This window comes from Taudactylus pleione, unplaced genomic scaffold (assembly GCF_031769625.1).
Source record: "Taudactylus pleione unplaced genomic scaffold, aTauple2 ptg000317l, whole genome shotgun sequence".
NCBI lineage: Eukaryota > Metazoa > Chordata > Amphibia > Anura > Myobatrachidae > Taudactylus > Taudactylus pleione.
Window position 1 is genome coordinate 5,027,135 of NW_028284718.1, and position 13,736 is coordinate 5,040,870.

General features: G+C 32.1%; 4 non-coding genes across 4 annotated transcripts; all 4 read right to left on the reverse strand.

Moving 5' to 3' along the window:
- Positions 1-2,121: 2,121 nt before the first annotated feature.
- TRNAP-UGG (transfer RNA proline (anticodon UGG)) lies at positions 2,122-2,193 on the reverse strand. The gene has a single exon. It is a non-coding gene; the product is annotated as a tRNA-Pro (tRNA).
- A 5,237-nt stretch (positions 2,194-7,430) lies between these two features.
- TRNAP-UGG (transfer RNA proline (anticodon UGG)) lies at positions 7,431-7,502 on the reverse strand. Its single transcript has one exon. It is a non-coding gene; the product is annotated as a tRNA-Pro (tRNA).
- Positions 7,503-11,432: 3,930 nt separating this feature from the next.
- TRNAP-UGG (transfer RNA proline (anticodon UGG)) lies at positions 11,433-11,504 on the reverse strand. Its single transcript has one exon. It is a non-coding gene; the product is annotated as a tRNA-Pro (tRNA).
- A 2,160-nt stretch (positions 11,505-13,664) lies between these two features.
- Positions 13,665-13,736, reverse strand: TRNAP-UGG (transfer RNA proline (anticodon UGG)). The gene has a single exon. It is a non-coding gene; the product is annotated as a tRNA-Pro (tRNA).

Sequence of the window (13,736 nt, forward strand, 5' to 3'; positions counted from 1 at the left end):
TTAATGTGAAAATTGTATTATTTTAAAGCAGTCACTAATGTATACAAGGTGGAAATATTAGCATAAATAAAATATTTCCTAATAGTCAATATTTTTCTAAGTATACTTGCTTGGAAATTGCTGTGCAAAGTTTTATGATGCCCAGCAGAGTTTTTCTGATGGATAAAACCCAAGACATGTCACATGCTATGTTCAGATAAGTACTTACAAATAATTTTAGCAGTTTGACAAAAAACAAAATTCAATTGTGCAAATAAGTAAATCCAATCTATTTTGAGAGTTTTGAAAAAACAATATTCAGTTGAAATTCACTCTGGAAATTGACTTCAATAAGATAATGGAACCATGTCAAAGAATCTAAAAATTTGGGCTCGTCCGGGATTTGAACCCGTGACCTCTCGCACCCAAAGTGAGAATGATAGAGTCATCAAGTAAGCATGTTTTATTTGATTTCTTAACTGTTTTTATGTGAAAATTGTAATATTTTAAAGCACTCACTAATGTATACAAGGTGGAAATATTAGCATAAATAAAATATTTCCTAATAGTCAATATTTTTCTAAGTATACTTGCTTGGAAATTGCTGTGCAAAGTTTTATGATGCCCAGCAGAGTTTTTCTGATGGATAAAACCCAAGACATGTCACATGCTATGTGCAGGAAAGTAATTACAAATAATTTTAGCAGTTTGACAAAAAACTAAATTCAATTGTGCAAATAAGTAAATCCAATCTATTTTGAGAGTTTTGCAAAAACAATATTCAGTTGAAATTCACTCTGGAAATTGACTTCAATAAGATAATGGAACCATGTCAAAGAAGCTAAAAATTTGGGCTCGTCCGGGATTTGAACCCGTGACCTCTCGCACCCAAAGTGGGAATGATAGAGTCATCAAGTAAGCATGTTTTATTTGATTTCTTAACTGTTTTTATGTGAAAATTGTATTATTTTAAAGCAGTCACTAATGTATACAAGGTGGAAATATTAGCATAAATAAAATATTTCCTAATAGTCAATATTTTTCTAAGTATACTTGCTTGGAAATTGCTGTGCAAAGTTTTATGATGCCCAGCAGAGTTTTTCTGATGGATAAAACCCAAGACATGTCACATGCTATGTGCAGGTAAGTAATTACAAATAATTTTAGCAGTTTGACAAAAAACAAAATTCAATTGTGCAAATAAGTATATCCAATCTATTTTGTGAGTTTTTAAAAAATAATATTCAATTGAAGATTTTACTCAGGAAATTGACTTCAATAAGATAATGGAACGCTGTCAAAGAATCTAAAAATTTGGGCTCGTCCATGATTTGAACCTGGGACCTCTCACACCCTAAGCGAGAATCTTAACCCTAGACCAACAAGCCACCTACCTGAACATTTTTCTATTGATTTTTCAATTGATTTAATGAAAATAGCTTTTTGTTTTTAAAAACACCATATACATTTATGTAAAAATGAATTTGTAGAATAAATAAAATATTTCCTTATGGTCCAGTAGATAGTTTTCTAAGTATGCATATAGGAAAAGTGCAGGGACAAGATTTGTGAGTGCCTCCAGAGTTTGGACTTCTCTCATGGACAAAGCTAAAGACTTGTCATATGCAATGTACAAATCATGCTTCCAGACACAGAAGAAAGGCAAAAGAAAACCTTGCAATTTAATTTTTGAACTTTTTGTGTTTCAAAATGAGACTATTCTTTTAAAACATTCAAAGCTATCTAGACAGTAGGGAACCTGCAGTTTTCCTAATATACCACAATACAGTTGAAATTTGAATAAGTATGCTCTTATTTTTAGAACAACTAAAATGTTTCCGTGAGATTCTATTGATAGTTTTCTTTGTGTGCTTATTTGGAAAGTGCAGTGACAAGATTTAAAAATGGCTACAGAGTTTGGACTTGTCTGATCGATAAAACCCAAGACTTGTCAAAAGCTATGTGTAAATCATGCATAACTAGAAGAAAGGCAATTGAAAAATGATGAAGGCAAGATTCATAAGTATGTACAAATTCTATTGGGAGTATGGCAAAAACAAACTCAGTTGATGCTATTAACTTAGCCAATTGAGAAAATCAGATATATATAAACCATGAGAAGCACCGTAAAAAAGAAATAGAGGGCTCGTCCGGGATTTGAACCAGGGACCTCTCGCACCCAAAGCGAGAATCATACCCCTAGACTAACGAGCCAACTGAAACAAGTCTGTTTTATTTGATTTCTTAACTATTTTATGTGAAAATGGTGTTCTTTTAAAGCAGTCACTAATGTATACAAGGAGGAAAAATTAGCATAAATAAAATATTTCCTAATAGTCAATATTTTTCTAAGTATACTTGCTTGGAAATTGCTGTGCAAAGTTTTATGATGCCCAGCAGAGTTTTTCTGATGGATAAAACCCAAGACATGTCACATGCTATGTTCAGATAAGTACTTACAAATAATTTTAGCAGTTTGACAAAAAACAAAATTCAATTGTGCAAATAAGTAAATCCAATCTATTTTGAGAGTTTTGAAAAAACAATATTCAGTTGAAATTCACTCTGGAAATTGACTTCAATAAGATAATGGAACCATGTCAAAGAATCTAAAAATTTGGGCTCGTCCGGGATTTGAACCCGTGACCTCTCGCACCCAAAGTGAGAATGATAGAGTCATCAAGTAAGCATGTTTTATTTGATTTCTTAACTGTTTTTATGTGAAAATTGTATTATTTTAAAGCAGTCACTAATGTATACAAGGTGGAAATATTAGCATAAATAAAATATTTCCTAATAGTCAATATTTTTCTAAGTATACTTGCTTGGAAATTGCTGTGCAAAGTTTTATGATGCCCAGCAGAGTTTTTCTGATGGATAAAACCCAAGACATGTCACATGCTATGTGCAGGAAAGTAATTACAAATAATTTTAGCAGTTTGACAAAAAACTAAATTCAATTGTGCAAATAAGTAAATCCAATCTATTTTGAGAGTTTTTAAAAAATAATATTCATTTGAAGATTTTACTCAGGAAATTGTATTCAATAAGATAATGGAACTATGTCAAAGAATCTGAAAATTTGGGCTCGTCCATGATTTGAACCTGGGACCTCTCACACTCTAAGCGAGAATCTTAACCCTAGACCAACAAGCCACCTACCTGAACATTTTTCTATTGATTTTTCAATTGATTTAATGAAAATAGCTTTTTGTTTTTAAAAACACCATATACATTTATGTAAAAATGAATTTGTAGAATAAATAAAATATTTCCTTATGGTCCAGTAGATAGTTTTCTAAGTATGCATATAGGAAAAGTGCAGGGACAAGATTTGTGAGTGCCTACAGAGTTTGGACTTCTCTCATGGACAAAGCTAAAGACTTGTCATATGCAATGTACAAATCATGCTTCCAGACACAGAAGAAAGGCAAAAGAAAACCTTGCAATTTCATTTTTGAACTTTTTGTGTTTCAAAATGAGACTATTCTTTTAAAACATTCAAAGCTATCTAGACAGTAGGGAACCTGCAGTTTTCCTAATATTCCACAATACAGTTGAAATTTGAATAAGTATGCTCTTATTTTTAGAACAACTAAAATGTTTCCGTAAGATTCTATTGATAGTTTTCTTTGTGTGCTTATTTGGAAAGTGCAGTGACAAGATTTAAAAATGGCTACAGAGTTTGGACTTGTCTGATCGATAAAACCCAAGACTTGTCAAAAGCTATGTGTAAATCATGCATAAATAGAAGAAAGGCAATTGAAAAATGATGAAGGCAAGATTCATAAGTATGTACAAATTCTATTGGGAGTATGGCAAAAACAAAACTCAGTTGATGCTATTGACTTAGCCAATTGAGAAAATCAGATATATATAAACCATGAGATGCACCGTACAAAAGAAATAGAGGGCTCGTCCGGGATTTGAACCTTGGACCTCTCGCAACCAAAGCGAGAATCATACCCCTAGACCAACTAGCCAACTGAGATAAGTGTGGTTTATTTGATTTCTTAACTGTTTTTATGTGAAAATGGTATTCTTTTAATGCAGTCACTAATGTATACAAGGAGGAAATATTAGCATAAATAAAATGTTTCCTAATAGTCAATATTTTTCTAAGTATACTTGCTTGGAAATTGCTGTGCAAAGTTTTATGATGCCCAGCAGAGTTTTTCTGATGGATAAAACCCAAGACATGTCACATGCTATGTTCAGATAAGTACTTACAAATAATTTTAGCAGTTTGACAAAAAACAAAATTCAATTGTGCAAATAAGTAAATCCAATCTATTTTGAGAGTTTTGATAAAACAATATTCAGTTGAAATTCACTCTGGAAATTGACTTCAATAAGATAATGGAACCATGTCAAAGAATCTAAAAATTTGGGCTCGTCCGGGATTTGAACCCGTGACCTCTCGCACCCAAAGTGAGAATGATAGAGTCATCAAGTAAGCATGTTTTATTTGATTTCTTAACTGTTTTTATGTGAAAATTGTATTATTTTAAAGCAGTCACTAATGTATACAAGGTAGAAATATTAGCATAAATAAAATATTTCATAATAGTCAATATTTTTCTAAGTATACTTGCTTGGAAATTGCTGTGCAAAGTTTTATGATGCCCAGCAGAGTTTTTCTGATGGATAAAACCCAAGACATGTCACATGCTATGTGCAGGTAAGTAATTACAAATAATTTTAGCAGTTTGACAAAAAACAAAATTCAATTGTGCAAATAAGTATATCCAATCTATTTTGTGAGTTTTTAAAAAATAATATTCAATTGAAGATTTTACTCAGGAAATTGACTTCAATAAGATAATGGAACGCTGTCAAAGAATCTGAAAATTTGGGCTCATCCATGATTTGAACCTGGGACCTCTCACACCCTAAGCGAGAATCTTAACCCTAGACCAACAAGCCACCTACCTGAACATCTTTCTATTGATTTTTCAATTGATTTAATGAAAATAGCTTTTTGTTTTTAAAAACACCATATACATTTATGTAAAAATGAATTTGTAGAATAAATAAAATATTTCCTTATGGTCCAGTAGATAGTTTTCTAAGTATGCATACAGGAAAAGTGCAGGGACAAGATTTGTGAGTGCCTCCAGAGTTTGGACTTCTCTCATGGACGAAGCTAAAGACTTGTCATATGCAATGTACAAATCATGCTTCCAGACACAGAAGAAAGGCAAAAGAAAACCTTGCAATTTCATTTTTGAACTTTTTGTGTTTCAAAATGAGACTATTCTTTTAAAACATTCAAAGCTATCTAGACAGTAGGGAACCTGCAGTTTTCCTAATATACCACAATACAGTTGAAATTTGAATAAGTATGCTCTTATTTTTAGAACAACTAAAATGTTTCCGTGAGATTCTATTGATAGTTTTCTTTGTGTGCTTATTTGGAAAGTGCAGTGACAAGATTTAAAAATGGCTACAGAGTTTGGACTTGTCTGATCGATAAAACCCAAGACTTGTCAAAAGCTATGTGTAAATCATGCATAAATTGAAGAAAGGCAATTGAAAAATGATGAAGGCAAGATTCATAAGTATGTACAAATTCTATTGGGAGTATGGCAAAAACAAAACTCAGTTGATGCTATTGACTTAGCCAATTGAGAAAATCAGATATATATAAACCATGAGATGCACCGTACAAAAGAAATAGAGGGCTCGTCCGGGATTTGAACCTTGGACCTCTCGCAACCAAAGCGAGAATCATACCCCTAGACCAACTAGCCAACTGAGATAAGTGTGGTTTATTTGATTTCTTAACTGTTTTTATGTGAAAATGGTATTCTTTTAATGCAGTCACTAATGTATACAAGGAGGAAATATTAGCATAAATAAAATGTTTCCTAATAGTCAATATTTTTCTAAGTATACTTGCTTGGAAATTGCTGTGCAAAGTTTTATGATGCCCAGCAGAGTTTTTCTGATGGATAAAACCCAAGACATGTCACATGCTATGTTCAGATAAGTACTTACAAATAATTTTAGCAGTTTGACAAAAAACAAAATTCAATTGTGCAAATAAGTAAATCCAATCTATTTTGAGAGTATTGAAAAAACAATATTCAGTTGAAATTCACTCTGGAAATTGACTTCAATAAGATAATGGAACCATGTCAAAGAATCTAAAAATTTGGGCTCGTCCGGGACTTGAACCCGTGACCTCTCGCACCCAAAGTGAGAATGATAGAGTCATCAAGTAAGCATGTTTTATTTGATTTCTTAACTGTTTTTATGTGAAAATTGTATTATTTTAAAGCAGTCACTAATGTATACAAGGTAGAAATATTAGCATAAATAAAATATTTCATAATAGTCAATATTTTTCTAAGTATACTTGCTTGGAAATTGCTGTGCAAAGTTTTATGATGCCCAGCAGAGTTTTTCTGATGGATAAAACCCAAGACATGTCACATGCTATGTGCAGGTAAGTAATTACAAATAATTTTAGCAGTTTGACAAAAAACAAAATTCAATTGTGCAAATAAGTATATCCAATCTATTTTGTGAGTTTTTAAAAAATAATATTCAATTGAAGATTTTACTCAGGAAATTGACTTCAATAAGATAATGGAACGCTGTCAAAGAATCTGAAAATTTGGGCTCATCCATGATTTGAACCTGGGACCCCTCACACCCTAAGCGAGAATCTTAACCCTAGACCAACAAGCCACCTACCTGAACATTTTTCTATTGATTTTTCAATTGATTTAATGAAAATAGCTTTTTGTTTTTAAAAACACCATATACATTTATGTAAAAATGAATTTGTAGAATAAATAAAATATTTCCTTATGGTCCAGTAGATAGTTTTCTAAGTATGCATACAGGAAAAGTGCAGGGACAAGATTTGTGAGTGCCTCCAGAGTTTGGACTTCTCTCATGGACGAAGCTAAAGTCTTGTCATATGCAATGTACAAATCATGCTTCAAGACACAGAAGAAAGGCAAAAGAAAACCTTGCAATTTCATTTTTGAACTTTTTGTGTTTCAAAATGAGACTATTCTTTTAAAACATTCAAAGCTATCTAGACAGTAGGGAACCTGCAGTTTTCCTAATATACCACAATACAGTTGAAATTTGAATAAGTATGCTCTTATTTTTAGAACAACTAAAATGTTTCCGTGAGATTCTATTGATAGTTTTCTTTGTGTGCTTATTTGGAAAGTGCAGTGACAAGATTTAAAAATGGCTACAGAGTTTGGACTTGTCTGATCGATAAAACCCAAGACTTGTCAAAAGCTATGTGTAAATCATGCATAACTAGAAGAAAGGCAATTGAAAAATGATGATGGCAAGATTCATAAGTATGTACAAATTCTATTGGGAGTATGGCAAAAACAAAACTCAGTTGATGCTATTAACTTAGCCAATTGAGAAAATCAGATATATATAAACCATGAGAAGCACCGTAAAAAAGAAATAGAGGGCTCGTCCGGGATTTGAACCCGGGACCTCTCGCACCCAAAGCGAGAATCATACCCCTAGACTAACGAGCCAACTGAAACAAGTCTGTTTTATTTGATTTCTTAACTATTTTATGTGAAAATGGTGTTCTTTTAAAGCAGTCACTAATGTATACAAGGAGGAAAAATTAGCATAAATAAAATATTTCCTAATAATCAATATTTTTCTAAGTATACTTGCTTGGAAATTGCTGTGCAAAGTTTTATGATGCCCAGCAGAGTTTTTCTGATGGATAAAACCCAAGACATGTCACATGCTATGTTCAGATAAGTACTTACAAATAATTTTAGCAGTTTGACAAAAAACAAAATTCAATTGTGCAAATAAGTAAATCCAATCTATTTTGAGAGTTTTGAAAAAACAATATTCAGTTGAAATTCACTCTGGAAATTGACTTCAATAAGATAATGGAACCATGTCAAAGAATCTAAAAATTTGGGCTCGTCCGGGATTTGAACCCGTGACCTCTCGTACCCAAAGTGAGAATGATAGAGTCATCAAGTAAGCATGTTTTATTTGATTTCTTAACTGTTTTAATGTGAAAATTTTATTATTTTAAAGCAGTCACTAATATATACAAGGTGGAAATATTAGCATAAATAAAATATTTCCAAATAGTCAATATTTTTCTAAGTATACTTGCTTGGAAATTGCTGTGCAAAGTTTTATGATGCCCAGCAGAGTTTTTCTGATGGATAAAACCCAAGACATGTCACATGCTATGTGCAGGAAAGTAATTACAAATAATTTTAGCAGTTTGACAAAAAACAAAATTCAATTGTGCAAATAAGTAAATCCAATCTATTTTGAGAGTTTTGCAAAAACAATATTCAGTTGAAATTCACTCTGGAAATTGACTTCAATAAGATAATGGAACCATGTCAAAGAATCTAAAAATTTGGGCTCGTCCGGGATTTGAACCCGTGACCTCTCGCACCCAAAGTGGGAATCATAGAGTCATCAAGTAAGCATGTTTTATTTGATTTCTTAACTGTTTTTATGTGAAAATTGTATTATTTTAAAGCAGTCACTAATGTATACAAGGTGGAAATATTAGCATAAATAAAATATTTCCTAATAGTCAATATTTTTCTAAGTATACTTGCTTGGAAATTGCTGTGCAAAGTTTTATGATGCCCAGCAGAGTTTTTCTGATGGATAAAACCCAAGACATGTCACATGCTATGTGCAGGTAAGTAATTACAAATAATTTTAGCAGTTTGACAAAAAACAAAATTCAATTGTGCAAATAAGTAAATCCAATCTATTTTGAGAGTTTTTAAAAAATAATATTCAATTGAAGATTTTATTCAGGAAATTGACTTCAATAAGATAATGGAACGCTGTCAAAGAATCTGAAAATTTGGGCTCATCCATGATTTGAACCTGGGACCTCTCACACCCTAAGCGAGAATCTTAACCCTAGACCAACAAGCCACCTACCTGAACATTTTTCTATTGATATTTCAATTGATTTAATGAAAATAGCTTTTTGTTTTTAAAAACACCATATACATTTATGTAAAAATGAATTTGTAGAATAAATAAAATATTTCCTTATGGTCCAGTAGATAGTTTTCTAAGTATGCATACAGGAAAAGTGCAGGGACAAGATTTGTGAGTGCCTCCAGAGTTTGGACTTCTCTCATGGACGAAGCTAAAGACTTGTCATATGCAATGTACAAATCATGCTTCCAGACACAGAAGAAAGGCAAAAGAAAACCTTGCAATTTCATTTTTGAACTTTTTGTGTTTCAAAATGAGACTATTCTTTTAAAACATTCAAAGCTATCTAGACAGTAGGGAACCTGCAGTTTTCCTAATATACCACAATACAGTTGAAATTTGAATAAGTATGCTCTTATTTTTAGAACAACTAAAATGTTTCCGTGAGATTCTATTGATAGTTTTCTTTGTGTGCTTATTTGGAAAGTGCAGTGACAAGATTTAAAAATGGCTACAGAGTTTGGACTTGTCTGATCGATAAAACCCAAGACTTGTCAAAAGCTATGTGTAAATCATGCATAAATTGAAGAAAGGCAATTGAAAAATGATGAAGGCAAGATTCATAAGTATGTACAAATTCTATTGGGAGTATGGCAAAAACAAAACTCAGTTGATGCTATTGACTTAGCCAATTGAGAAAATCAGATATATATAAACCATGAGATGCACCGTACAAAAGAAATAGAGGGCTCGTCCGGGATTTGAACCTTGGACCTCTCGCAACCAAAGCGAGAATCATACCCCTAGACCAACTAGCCAACTGAGATAAGTGTGGTTTATTTGATTTCTTAACTGTTTTTATGTGAAAATGGTATTCTTTTAATGCAGTCACTAATGTATACAAGGAGGAAATATTAGCATAAATAAAATGTTTCCTAATAGTCAATATTTTTCTAAGTATACTTGCTTGGAAATTGCTGTGCAAAGTTTTATGATGCCCAGCAGAGTTTTTCTGATGGATAAAACCCAAGACATGTCACATGCTATGTTCAGATAAGTACTTACAAATAATTTTAGCAGTTTGACAAAAAACAAAATTCAATTGTGCAAATAAGTAAATCCAATCTATTTTGAGAGTATTGAAAAAACAATATTCAGTTGAAATTCACTCTGGAAATTGACTTCAATAAGATAATGGAACCATGTCAAAGAATCTAAAAATTTGGGCTCGTCCGGGACTTGAACCCGTGACCTCTCGCACCCAAAGTGAGAATGATAGAGTCATCAAGTAAGCATGTTTTATTTGATTTCTTAACTGTTTTTATGTGAAAATTGTATTATTTTAAAGCAGTCACTAATGTATACAAGGTAGAAATATTAGCATAAATAAAATATTTCATAATAGTCAATATTTTTCTAAGTATACTTGCTTGGAAATTGCTGTGCAAAGTTTTATGATGCCCAGCAGAGTTTTTCTGATGGATAAAACCCAAGACATGTCACATGCTATGTGCAGGTAAGTAATTACAAATAATTTTAGCAGTTTGACAAAAAACAAAATTCAATTGTGCAAATAAGTATATCCAATCTATTTTGTGAGTTTTTAAAAAATAATATTCAATTGAAGATTTTACTCAGGAAATTGACTTCAATAAGATAATGGAACGCTGTCAAAGAATCTGAAAATTTGGGCTCATCCATGATTTGAACCTGGGACCCCTCACACCCTAAGCGAGAATCTTAACCCTAGACCAACAAGCCACCTACCTGAACATTTTTCTATTGATTTTTCAATTGATTTAATGAAAATAGCTTTTTGTTTTTAAAAACACCATATACATTTATGTAAAAATGAATTTGTAGAATAAATAAAATATTTCCTTATGGTCCAGTAGATAGTTTTCTAAGTATGCATACAGGAAAAGTGCAGGGACAAGATTTGTGAGTGCCTCCAGAGTTTGGACTTCTCTCATGGACGAAGCTAAAGACTTGTCATATGCAATGTACAAATCATGCTTCCAGACACAGAAGAAAGGCAAAAGAAAACCTTGCAATTTCATTTTTGAACTTTTTGTGTTTCAAAATGAGACTATTCTTTTAAAACATTCAAAGCTATCTAGACAGTAGGGAACCTGCAGTTTTCCTAATATACCACAATACAGTTGAAATTTGAATAAGTATGCTCTTATTTTTAGAACAACTAAAATGTTTCCGTGAGATTCTATTGATAGTTTTCTTTGTGTGCTTATTTGGAAAGTGCAGTGACAAGATTTAAAAATGGCTACAGAGTTTGGACTTGTCTGATCGATAAAACCCAAGACTTGTCAAAAGCTATGTGTAAATCATGCATAACTAGAAGAAAGGCAATTGAAAAATGATGAAGGCAAGATTCATAAGTATGTACAAATTCTATTGGGAGTATGGCAAAAACAAAACTCAGTTGATGCTATTAACTTAGCCAATTGAGAAAATCAGATATATATAAACCATGAGAAGCACCGTAAAAAAGAAATAGAGGGCTCGTCCGGGATTTGAACCCGGGACCTCTCGCACCCAAAGCGAGAATCATACCCCTAGACTAACGAGCCAACTGAAACAAGTCTGTTTTATTTGATTTCTTAACTATTTTATGTGAAAATGGTGTTCTTTTAAAGCAGTCACTAATGTATACAAGGAGGAAAAATTAGCATAAATAAAATATTTCCTAATAATCAATATTTTTCTAAGTATACTTGCTTGGAAATTGCTGTGCAAAGTTTTATGATGCCCAGCAGAGTTTTTCTGATGGATAAAACCCAAGACATGTCACATGCTATGTTCAGATAAGTACTTACAAATAATTTTAGCAGTTTGACAAAAAACAAAATTCAATTGTGCAAATAAGTAAATCCAATCTATTTTGAGAGTTTTGAAAAAACAATATTCAGTTGAAATTCACTCTGGAAATTGACTTCAATAAGATAATGGAACCATGTCAAAGAATCTAAAAATTTGGGCTCGTCCGGGATTTGAACCCGTGACCTCTCGTACCCAAAGTGAGAATGATAGAGTCATCAAGTAAGCATGTTTTATTTGATTTCTTAACTGTTTTAATGTGAAAATTTTATTATTTTAAAGCAGTCACTAATATATACAAGGTGGAAATATTAGCATAAATAAAATATTTCCAAATAGTCAATATTTTTCTAAGTATACTTGCTTGGAAATTGCTGTGCAAAGTTTTATGATGCCCAGCAGAGTTTTTCTGATGGATAAAACCCAAGACATGTCACATGCTATGTGCAGGAAAGTAATTACAAATAATTTTAGCAGTTTGACAAAAAACAAAATTCAATTGTGCAAATAAGTAAATCCAATCTATTTTGAGAGTTTTGCAAAAACAATATTCAGTTGAAATTCACTCTGGAAATTGACTTCAATAAGATAATGGAACCATGTCAAAGAATCTAAAAATTTGGGCTCGTCCGGGATTTGAACCCGTGACCTCTCGCACCCAAAGTGGGAATGATAGAGTCATCAAGTAAGCATGTTTTATTTGATTTCTTAACTGTTTTTATGTGAAAATTGTATTATTTTAAAGCAGTCACTAATGTATACAAGGTGGAAATATTAGCATAAATAAAATATTTCCTAATAGTCAATATTTTTCTAAGTATACTTGCTTGGAAATTGCTGTGCAAAGTTTTATGATGCCCAGCAGAGTTTTTCTGATGGATAAAACCCAAGACATGTCACATGCTATGTGCAGGTAAGTAATTACAAATAATTTTAGCAGTTTGACAAAAAACAAAATTCAATTGTGCAAATAAGTAAATCCAATCTATTTTGAGAGTTTTTAAAAAATAATATTCATTTGAAGATTTTACTCAGGAAATTGTATTCAATAAGATAATGGAACTATGTCAAAGAATCTGAAAATTTGGGCTCGTCCATGATTTGAACCTGGGACCTCTCACACTCTAAGCGAGAATCTTAACCCTAGACCAACAAGCCACCTACCTGAACATTTTTCTATTGATTTTTCAATTGATTTAATGAAAATAGCTTTTTGTTTTTAAAAACACCATATACATTTATGTAAAAATGAATTTGTAGAATAAATAAAATATTTCCTTATGGTCCAGTAGATAGTTTTCTAAGTATGCATATAGGAAAAGTGCAGAGACAAGATTTGTGAGTGCCTACAGAGTTTGGACTTCTCTCATGGACAAAGCTAAAGACTTGTCATATGCAATGTACAAATCATGCTTCCAGACACAGAAGAAAGGCAAAAGAAAACCTTGCAATTTCATTTTTGAACTTTTTGTGTTTCAAAATGAGACTATTCTTTTAAAACATTCAAAGCTATCTAGACAGTAGGGAACCTGCAGTTTTCCTAATATTCCACAATACAGTTGAAATTTGAATAAGTATGCTCTTATTTTTAGAACAACTAAAATGTTTCCGTAAGATTCTATTGATAGTTTTCTTTGTGTGCTTATTTGGAAAGTGAAGTGACAAGATTTAAAAATGGCTACAGAGTTTGGACTTGTCTGATCGATAAAACCCAAGACTTGTCAAAAGCTATGTGTAAATCATGCATAAATAGAAGAAAGGCAATTGAAAAATGATGAAGGCAAGATTCATAAGTATGTACAAATTCTATTGGGAGTATGGCAAAAACAAAACTCAGTTGATGCTATTGACTTAGCCAATTGAGAAAATCAGATATATATAAACCATGAGATGCAGCGTACAAAAGAAATAGAGGGCTCGTCCGGGATTTGAACCTTGGACCTCTCGCACCCAAAGCGAGAATCATACCCCTAGACCAACGAGCC